This window comes from Malus sylvestris, chromosome 10 (genome assembly GCF_916048215.2).
Source record: "Malus sylvestris chromosome 10, drMalSylv7.2, whole genome shotgun sequence".
Classification (NCBI taxonomy): domain Eukaryota; kingdom Viridiplantae; phylum Streptophyta; class Magnoliopsida; order Rosales; family Rosaceae; genus Malus; species Malus sylvestris.
The window spans coordinates 22928685-22938318 of NC_062269.1; the positions used below are offsets into that span (position 1 = coordinate 22928685).

Below are 9634 nucleotides of genomic sequence, written 5' to 3' on the forward strand. Positions count from 1 at the left end.
TGGTCAGTGATGGCAAGGAATCCAGTTTTGGACTCATAACTGGGTTTTTCCTCACCCTCTATTCCATCTCATACCAGAGAATCAAAGACATCGAATCCAATTGGGCACCAAGGTTGCAGAGTTTATTGTTAATGGTCATTGGGATAGAAACAGTTTAAGTCAAGTGATAGACAATTATATTGTTAATAAAATATGTAACATTCATATTCCCTTTCATTCCTCCAAGGACGCTGTTGTTTGGGGTCTAAGTAATAATGGTAGTTTCTCGGTTAAATCTGCGACTTGGCTCTAAATGGAGAACCTTGGCCCTTCACCAGTTCAAGAACTTATTAGTAGAGTTTGGAAACAAGTCTTGCCTCCCAAAGTTAAGTTGTTTGCCTAAAGTCTCATCAAGGGTAAGTTACAAACTAGGAAGAAACTAAGCAAGTTAATAAATAATATAAATACTCAGTGTCATTTGTGCAACATCCAAGAGGAAGATCATGATCATCTGTTTCTCCATTGTCAGTATGCTAAAAAGGTTTAGAGTTGCTCCACTGATATGTCATTTTCAAATATGGATATTACCTCAAGATAAGTGACTGGCTTGGAGACCTTTCTCATCGGAATAAGAATGTTGTAAGCAATTTAAGTAAAGCTCTGGTTATTTGCTGGCAGATATGGAATGATATAAATGGTAGCATCTTCATGAATGAAAAGCCTTTGTATAGCAAATCTTTTCTTTAAGCTATGGCTACGGTTAATGATACTTCAAGGATAATGTTGTTAACCTAGAGAATGCAGAAGTGTCAGTTGAAAATAACTTGATCAAGTGGAAATGTCCATTGTCTCCGTATGTTAAAATAAATTTCGACTGGTCGGTGTCAAACTCTTTGGCTGCTGGAGGCTTTGTTATTAGGAATTGGAATAGCAAACCTATCCTCGCCGATGCTATGAACTTGGGGTCTTCCACCATTAACGTTGATGAGGCTCTAACATTATGTGAAGCTCTGATCTAGGCTAGAAGGGAGAGCATGACTCACGTGTTAGTGGGAGGTGATTCTAAGCTTATCATTGATGCTGTCCGTGGTGCCTGTGAAGTGCTGTGGAATTTGAGATCTATTATTGAATATATCAGGTGGTGTGCCTCGTCCTTCCAAGATATCAAGTGAGGGCATGTGTTCAAGGAAGAAAATTTTGTTACGGACGCTATGGTGTCTGTTGGGCTTAAGACTGATAACTTTTGTATTTGGGATGTTTGTCTTCCTGTGGAAGCAAACTTGGCCCTCTTATTTGATTGTAATGGCTCCGGCTGCATGAGGGGTTTCTCTCTTTAATGAATTTTCTTTCCTTAAAAAAAAAGATGGTTGGTTTGACCAAAATACCCTTAAAAGGTGATCACATGGTCGCTCACGTGACAATTTCATAAGAATATTGACATATTTTTCACAAAATGACCAAAATGATATACGGTGGACAAACTTATGGACCACTTGTATTGATTTTCATTGTTAGGGACCAAAGTAATGAGTTATGTCAATCTCAGGGACCATTTTGGCAAAAAATCCTTTTAAACATAATATTTTCCTTTATCATAATTAGTTAACTCCAACTGGGATTCTAGCATTTTTTATGATAGAAAAGGAATTATATTAAAACGAGAAACCACACATTCAAGTGTTTCCAATACAAGCAAATACATAAGCATTCAAAGTAAAAATCAGAATACAAAACTCGCAAGTGTGACTGCTAGAGACAATAAGGCCATGATGGGCAGATACATCGATAACAAAATTCATCTTACGAAAGATATGGTTCCACCAGATGCTAGAAAATTTTGTAGCCAGCCACCTAACATCATCAATGATGTGAAGAAGGTTCTAGGGAATAAAACAACAACCTTGGACTGCTTGGATAGTAAGCCAAGAGTCACCCTCTGTAAGATCTCATATTTAGTGTGTATACATATGTACAATTACGTATGTATTTATATGTATGTGTATATAATTAGTTTGTTTTGACTAACCCACCTGACCACTTAGAGGCCAACACAATATTTTGGATGAGATTGCCAACTCTTCTTACAGTCTAACTTAAGACCACGTGTACTCACCTAAACTAATTGTTATCTTCCTTCTACCAAATGCCTACAGCTAGCTTACCAGCTGTGATTAGCCACCAATTTCAACAAATAAGTGACCTTGTAGTGCCGCTTTGTAGCCTATAAATAGGAGCAAATGCTTATGTTTAAGAGTAATGTTAGGAAGACTAAATTTTCAAACCAAATTTGTAAACCAAATGATATGTCACAAGTTAGAAATTGGCACGTTAATCGACACTTGATTAATAATCCAATGATCAATAACCACATCATTTAGTTTACACAATTTAGTTTAAAATTTTGGTCTTCCTAACATTGCCCCTTGTTTAATAATTGTGCAAAGAACTGGTTAGTTTGCATGCCTTGCATGCAAAATGTCTTATATATAAGGAAAAGTGAGGGTTTGGTATGTGCGGAGTTTAGGTACATAGACGGGGTTTGTCTTGCCAAGGTTCTGGTTATTGAGGTGAGTGATTTATGTAATGTGTTTCAAAATATACTTATTTTCTGAAAAATGAAAAGCACGAGCTATCGTGGATTTTGATCTATTTACAAATACCTATCTATTTCAAATCAAGCATGTTGAATTTTGTGAAAATGTTTTATAATGAGATATATCCAATCTATGTGGAATTACTTAAGATTGTTCATGAAGCATGAGAACTTCATTGTTGCATTAGTCCGAGGGATAAATGTAAACTGCATAAGGGGACATTAGGGCAGAATGACCATTAGGGGTCACGTGGTGAGTTACATTTAATGAAGGAATAATGAGCACGTGAAGGGACGATGTGAAATGGCACTACGTGAATAATGATTTGATATTATTATTGTATTTTCTAAAGTGACTAAAATGACATCACTTGATTGACATATTCATATTCTTCTCACTGAGCGACGGTGGTTGTTGCTCACTCCTCACCTTTTATTTTACAGATGAGTTATTTGGCAAGACAAGTGTTAGACGAGTTGAGGTTGTGGTAGAGACGAGAGATTTAAGTTTTTAATTTATTTTGTACACCTGTAAGGATTTTCAATATTTATTTTTATAAGAGAAGTTTACGTTTTTTTCGTTTTATGTTATTTTTACTTTCACTCGCACACTGGGCGCAGGGCTAATTTTTCCGCTGACCCCGTGTCCAGGGCGTGACACCTGCCACCATGGTATTAACAAAACCCTTCCTAATAGCACACAATAGTCCTTCCTTCAAAGCTTTAGCCTCCGCAACAGAAAGAGTACGTAACACCATCCAGATTGAGAGCTTTATCGACAAGAACATTTCCATACTCATTCCTTACAACAAAACCCGCCGAAGCCTTTCCACCAGCAACAAAACCATTGGAATTTAACTTAACATTATGGTTAGGGATGCCACTTTATAACCGTAGAGTTTTCACCAGTGCTACTGCTACGCTTGGGTTTGAGGAAATCGTTACCAATACTAGCAGTAATTATGATAGTACGCATTGGGAGCGGGTCAATGCTCTTGAAATTCTTATTATTTCTATCATTCCAGGTTTGACAATAAGTAAGAATAAACTTACTTATATCACTTAATTCATCTTTATCTATACTACCTAAAGTTTCCATCCAATCCAACATATTAGAGAAATTAGAAGCATATATATATTTGAAAGAGTAACATGAATTAAATTTCATACCAATTTAGTATACTAGCAACCAGAAATAGATGAACTTGATCTTCTTCACTTTTATTACAGAAGGGATATCCACCTCTTTAACAAATGTACCCAACCTCTTCTTAGTTTGTAATCTTTCATGAATTATCATCCAAGCAAACACTTTGACCTTAGGAGGAATTGTAATAAGCTTTTACATTTTTTTTTTAAACAAATTACCTCTCATAATTTTGTTGGGTGTTGAAACCAAATTTGCATACATTGCAGATGGAGGCATAAACTCAAACTTGTAAGACAGCAAACAACCATGAGCAAGCCTAAGACCGAGGAAGGGGGTTTGTGTGTCTGTCAAAGGCTCTCTGATGGTCAAATTAGTAAGCAGCTTTAGACTCAAGTAGTGGGCAAAAGAATCAAAGTACATAGATTGCGTTACTAGAGACGAACTCTACATGGGTGTATTTATACCATTTGGGATACATACCTTTTTATGATAGAATCTTCGTTCTAAGCCGGGAGAATCATAGAAGATATCTAGAAATAAATACAGCACATTCTTAGGAGTTGTTATTACTTGCGGCGGCTGCCAATTCGTAGATTGTAGAAACTCCAAAACTTATGAGGAATTTGATTGTGTCCATATTCAGATCAGATCTCATGTCTTGCAAAACAAGCATGGTCGTACCAATTGAACCGTTAAGACTTTTCCTTTTGCCTCGGAACAGAGTGATGGTGGCACCGCTGTTTCTACTGGTCCACATCTACTTGGAGTTTTTAAATCCATGACCGGACTTTTAAGGTAACGATATTCAAATTAGCCTTTCTCCAGCGTTGGAAAATTATGGTCCCACAATTGCCCCTAACCATGCATTTGATAGACAATTTGTTCCCCTTGAGGATAGATAATTATTCAGAGACCATGCCCTTCGGAGTAAGCTAGAATATGTACCATTTAGTCTTCTTATTCCATAGTGATCTGATTCATTGTGGTGTAGTGAAGACGTTTTGAATCCACACGTGCAGTCTTGAGTGTCGTGCTATAAACCTTGTAATGATGATGGTTGTTGCGCATGCACGTTTCGCAAAACGCGACCATTCATATCTTCGTGCGACTTCAACCTTCGTATGCACAAATCACGAGGCAAGTAATGTTTTGCCAAATCTTCAAGGTTTTTCCTTTAAATAGCCCATTCTCGGTTGGAACTTTTCAAATTTCTTTCCCTCTGTTTGAACTATGAAACCTCCTCCTATGCTCCATGCTTTTTTTTAGCCCAGTTCCCTCTTTGAGCTTTTGATTTAGGATTCTGAAGCTAAAAAAAACCATATTTTTCATCCTAGTTTTTGCCAAACAAGATGAGGCAAAAACAAGTTAACCCATAATCACATAATAGCATCATTTTCTTCTTACAACTTGTTCCATAATGATCATCTTTATGCTACATCCTCTTCGCCGTCTTTGCATACGGGTTGAATCCCAACAAAGTATTGAGATTCTTCAATGGGTTCTTCATATGAGCCTTTTTTTCATTCATATGAGAGTGGACACCAGTGACTATGGGATTTCATCAGAGTTGATGACATCGACTAGACTTGTTTTGTAGTCTTCATTAGAGAATTTATTTGTCTCCCCCAGACAACTGTAATTTTTCATGCCCTTTTCTTGGGACTTGATGATAATAAGTATGTGTTTATATGAATCTTTTATGTTTCTCATTACTTGTTTCCTTGGTCATGGAATAAAATCTTAATTTGATAACTCTTTTCAAAGTAAACAAACTTTTTAGAGAAAATAAGTGACGAAGCATAATAGGAATAAGCTTGTGGGCTCAAGACAGAGCTAAAAAACCCTCTTTGGTGATGTTGACTCGAAAAAACATTACCTTCCAAACTTAGTATTCATAAAGTTTCTAATCGCGATATTTGGAGTACCACCTTACTCCGATACCAAGAATTAAACATTAAACCCATGAAGAACCTTGCACTGTACTTGTCAAAACACATTTATCAGACTAAGGATAAGTGAATATTGAATTGTACCTGAAAAAACTTGTAAGAAATAAACCAATATTTTTTTTACCTTACCCCAACTCTTGGGCCAAGGATTCCAATATTTGCAATGTGGTGCCAAAGGAAGGTTTCCCACTTAGCCCGAATTGTGTGTTCGTCTCTAGTGAATCTTAAACAAAAGTTCTTTGGGGACTTGGTCGTCAGCATGTGGTTCAAAAATACTTTTTGATATCTTATGTCAGACCCTATGCTTTAAACTTGAGTATTTCCGATCGGACTACCTTGATTGGCTTGGTCAAAGCATTTTTGCGTATTAGAGCTTCATTGGAATAAAATTCTTTTTAGGAATTGCCTAGTCTGGATGTCCCCTTCAAACCTGATAACATATGATATTGTAGAACATACTTGACTTAGTATGTTGGTCCAGAATAGAAGTAGTCATACTCAGAGCCCATGTTTGAATGTTGTAACCCATAACTTTACTAGTTGTGTAAACTTTTCGGAGGTCGGATGGTGCGTTGGACTTCCGGGTCATGGCGCCATAGGCCCGTGCCAGCAGCCCTCCAATTGTAACTGTGCTTATTATGGCTTGAGTCTCCCAAGCGGCTAACCGACTAATGTGGGATGAGCTAAGTTTGAAAACTTTATGCTTTGTTCAAATGAGTGAGGTATTACATGTATCACGAAAAAAAGAAAGGAAAGAAATAAACATGGAACATAAGATGGATTAACTTTAAGATTTCTTTAATGATGAAGGAAATATGATTATTTCACAAGGGGGTGATTGAATCTGAGAAGGATTGCCTATATATCTATGGGAGAGGAGAATCAAATTACAGGTGTAGTTATAAGAAAAATGATATAATGTAAGAATTACATCAGGGATCACTTGATAATAAGCCTATGATGGGGCATTGAGAAATGAGTCATGCATGGACTTGTCTTCGCGCAGACGGCGGCGTTGTGATTCGATCTAGAATGGACTGCCTACATATCCCAGAAAGAAAATCAAACCACGTGTTGTTTGGATGTTGCTCCTAAGGATAGTATCGCTTGAGCTTAGTGATGTTGCATTTCTTAGTGATCAAGATCCCATCTATGCGTTTTAGATAGTAGGTCTCTTTACTTCTAACTTCAACGATCTTGTACTGTCCTTCCGAGTTTGCCCCGAGCTTGCCTCCTCATGGGATTTGGGTGTTTTCTAAGACCACTCTTGGATCAGATCCCTAACTTATAGACTCTTGGGTTTGACACCTTTATTGTAGTCTGTTCAGGTCTGTTGCTGGTAGGCGGCTAGTCGGACCTGGGTGCATTCTCGACGTTCCTTAACAAAGTCGAGGTCGGACCTTAGGATTCCCACGTTTTCTAAAGCAAGATGCTCTTTAGTATGCATATTTGCATAGTCGTGACTTGGACTAGGATGACGTCTTTTGTCCCGTAGGCCATGGAAAATGGTGTTTCTCTTGTACCTTTTCGAACTATTGTGCGATACGCATGTAAGACTTTGGGCAACTCTTCTGGCTACTTACTTTTCTTTTCAAGTCATTTCTTCAAACATTGCAAGATGGTCTTATTTGAGGCTTCCACTTGCCCATTGCCTTGCGGGTACCTCGAAATGGATATGAGATGACATATTCCAAGTTCTTTATACCAGTCTTTGACTTCGTAACTGGTGAACTACAATCCGTTGTCTATAAGTATGGTGTGTGGGATTCTGATCTTGCAGATGGTGTTCTTCTAGACGAAAGACTTGATAGCGGCACTGGTGATCCTTGTAAAGGGTTTTGCCTTTATCCACTTGGAAAAGTAATCTGTTGCCACTTTCAAGTATTCTCTGTTTCCTAGAGCCTTTTTAAAAGGCCTAACCAAGTCGATGCCCAATTACATGAAAGGCCACGACTCTGTCAAAGTATTAAGTTCTTCTGCATGTAGATGGTTTATAGGTGCGTATGTTTGACACTTGTTGCAACTTTGGGCTGCTTAGGTGCACCAACGATCCAAGCCCAATCTTTAGATCTCACATAGGTGAGTTTAAAAGAGAAAAAACCAAAATCTCCCATGTTTCCTAGCAAACCAACTACTTTAATTAGAAATTAACTATAATTTAGTGACAGATGAGGTTTTTTCTTTCTTAGCTCACCAGAAAAACAATGAAGGAAAAAAAAGAGGCGTGTTGCCAGAAGCAGAGTCTATGGAAGGCTGACCAAGGAAGAAGGCGCTTTAAATGAGAAGGGCGGTGCAGCCTTCACGGGAGCAATAAGCTCCATCAATGCTACGCCAAAAGGGAAAATGGTAGTTGCGCTAGGGAAGAAAGATAAGAAGACTTAGCCCAAACAGGAGCAAACAGAGAAATCAAATGATTCCTTAGAGAAATCTAGAAAGCTACCCTCCACCTATAAAAGGGTATATGAGACACAATGTAGGAGGGATAACACAAGGTAGAGAGAGAAAATAGAGAATCAAGGATTGCATCACACCAAGCAGGGAAATCCTTCTCTAAAGTGAAAACAGTCTTGGATCTTTGGGGAAATACCCTTCTAGGGTTCTAAGAATTCCTTTAGGTTTCCTTAGCCATTATACACACCTCACAACTCTTAGGAAGCCCAAATTATCCATCCTTCAACATCATGCAACCATACATAGTTTTTCTCTCTCGCGCTAAACTAGTAAACTTCTACCTTCCACACCATGCCTCGCTTAAGCAAGTCATCATTTGGTTAATCATGCTATCTATGAGTCATTGTTTGAACCGAAATATTTCCTACGACACGCTAAGTCTTTCAAGGTATTCTGAGACTTGTTACGAAAAAGAACCAGAGGAAGCAAAAGGTACCTACCAAAGCCCAAGTCCAGGTTGACCTAAAAGTCCCCCAACAACATACTATGTGTGGAAGGTAAAAACTAGTGTGTGGAAAGGACCACCTTTATGTTGGAAAATATTAGTATTTAGGTTTATTTTAGTATTTAGGTTTTGCTTGTTAGTTTAGGATTTGGGCCTAGCCCATCCGAGTTAGGGTTTCTTAGATTTAGTTTTCTATAAATATTGATTGTAATTTAGTTTGAGAATTAAGTCAGTCACAATGTAGCCTCTTAGGATTTTGTAGCCGTTTCGGCATTCTCAGTTTGTTTAATAATATTCTTTCTAATCTTGTTAGTCTTGTTCGTTGTGCACTCTGATATTCAACTTGGTATCAGAGCGGTTTGATCCTTAGGGTTCGATCCGTTCTCATTGGTATCAATTTGTTTGCCTTTGTCGTCATTCGTTTTAGATTTGTTAGTTGGTATTGATTGTTTGCAAGGAAAAGAAAAATGAAAGGAAAAAAAAAAGTTTTGCTTGCAGAGGATAAGATCCCCCAACAAATAAAAAAAGGGGACGAAGGAAAACAGAAGGAAAAAAACAGAAAAAGAAAAAAAAAAGGAACCACGGAAAGGAAGAAGAAGGAAGAAAAAAAAAGAAAGGAAAAAAATATGGTTGTTTTGTGGCCCGTGTATTCTTGCATTGGGCATGGTAGCTTGAACTTGGAATCGAAATCTAGCATCGACATCGATCGGCATCGGCATCGGCATCGGTATTAGTATTGGCATGGGCATGGGCATGGGCATTGGCATTGGAATTGGAATTTGAAGTTTTGCATCCACATCTACTTTGGCAAACCCATGTTGTGTACCGCCATGAGTTTGACGGCGGGTGTTGGAAAATATTAGTATTTAGGTTTATTTTAGTATTTAGGTTTTGCTTGTTAGTGTAGGATTTGAGCCTAACCCACCCGAGTTAGGGTTTCTTAGATTTAGTTCTTTACAAATATTGATTGTAATTTAGTTTGAGAATTAAGTCAGTCACAATGCAGCCTCTTAGGGTTTTGTAGCCGTTTCGGCATTCTTAGTTTGTTTAATAATATTCTTTCTATT

The 9634-nt window shown here is 37.8% G+C and overlaps 1 pseudogene; it reads left to right on the forward strand.

Annotated features, from left to right (window-relative positions):
• The first annotated feature begins 541 nt into the window (after window positions 1-541).
• Window positions 542-1151, forward strand: LOC126584325 (uncharacterized; annotated as a pseudogene).
• The last annotated feature ends 8483 nt before the right edge of the window (window positions 1152-9634 follow it).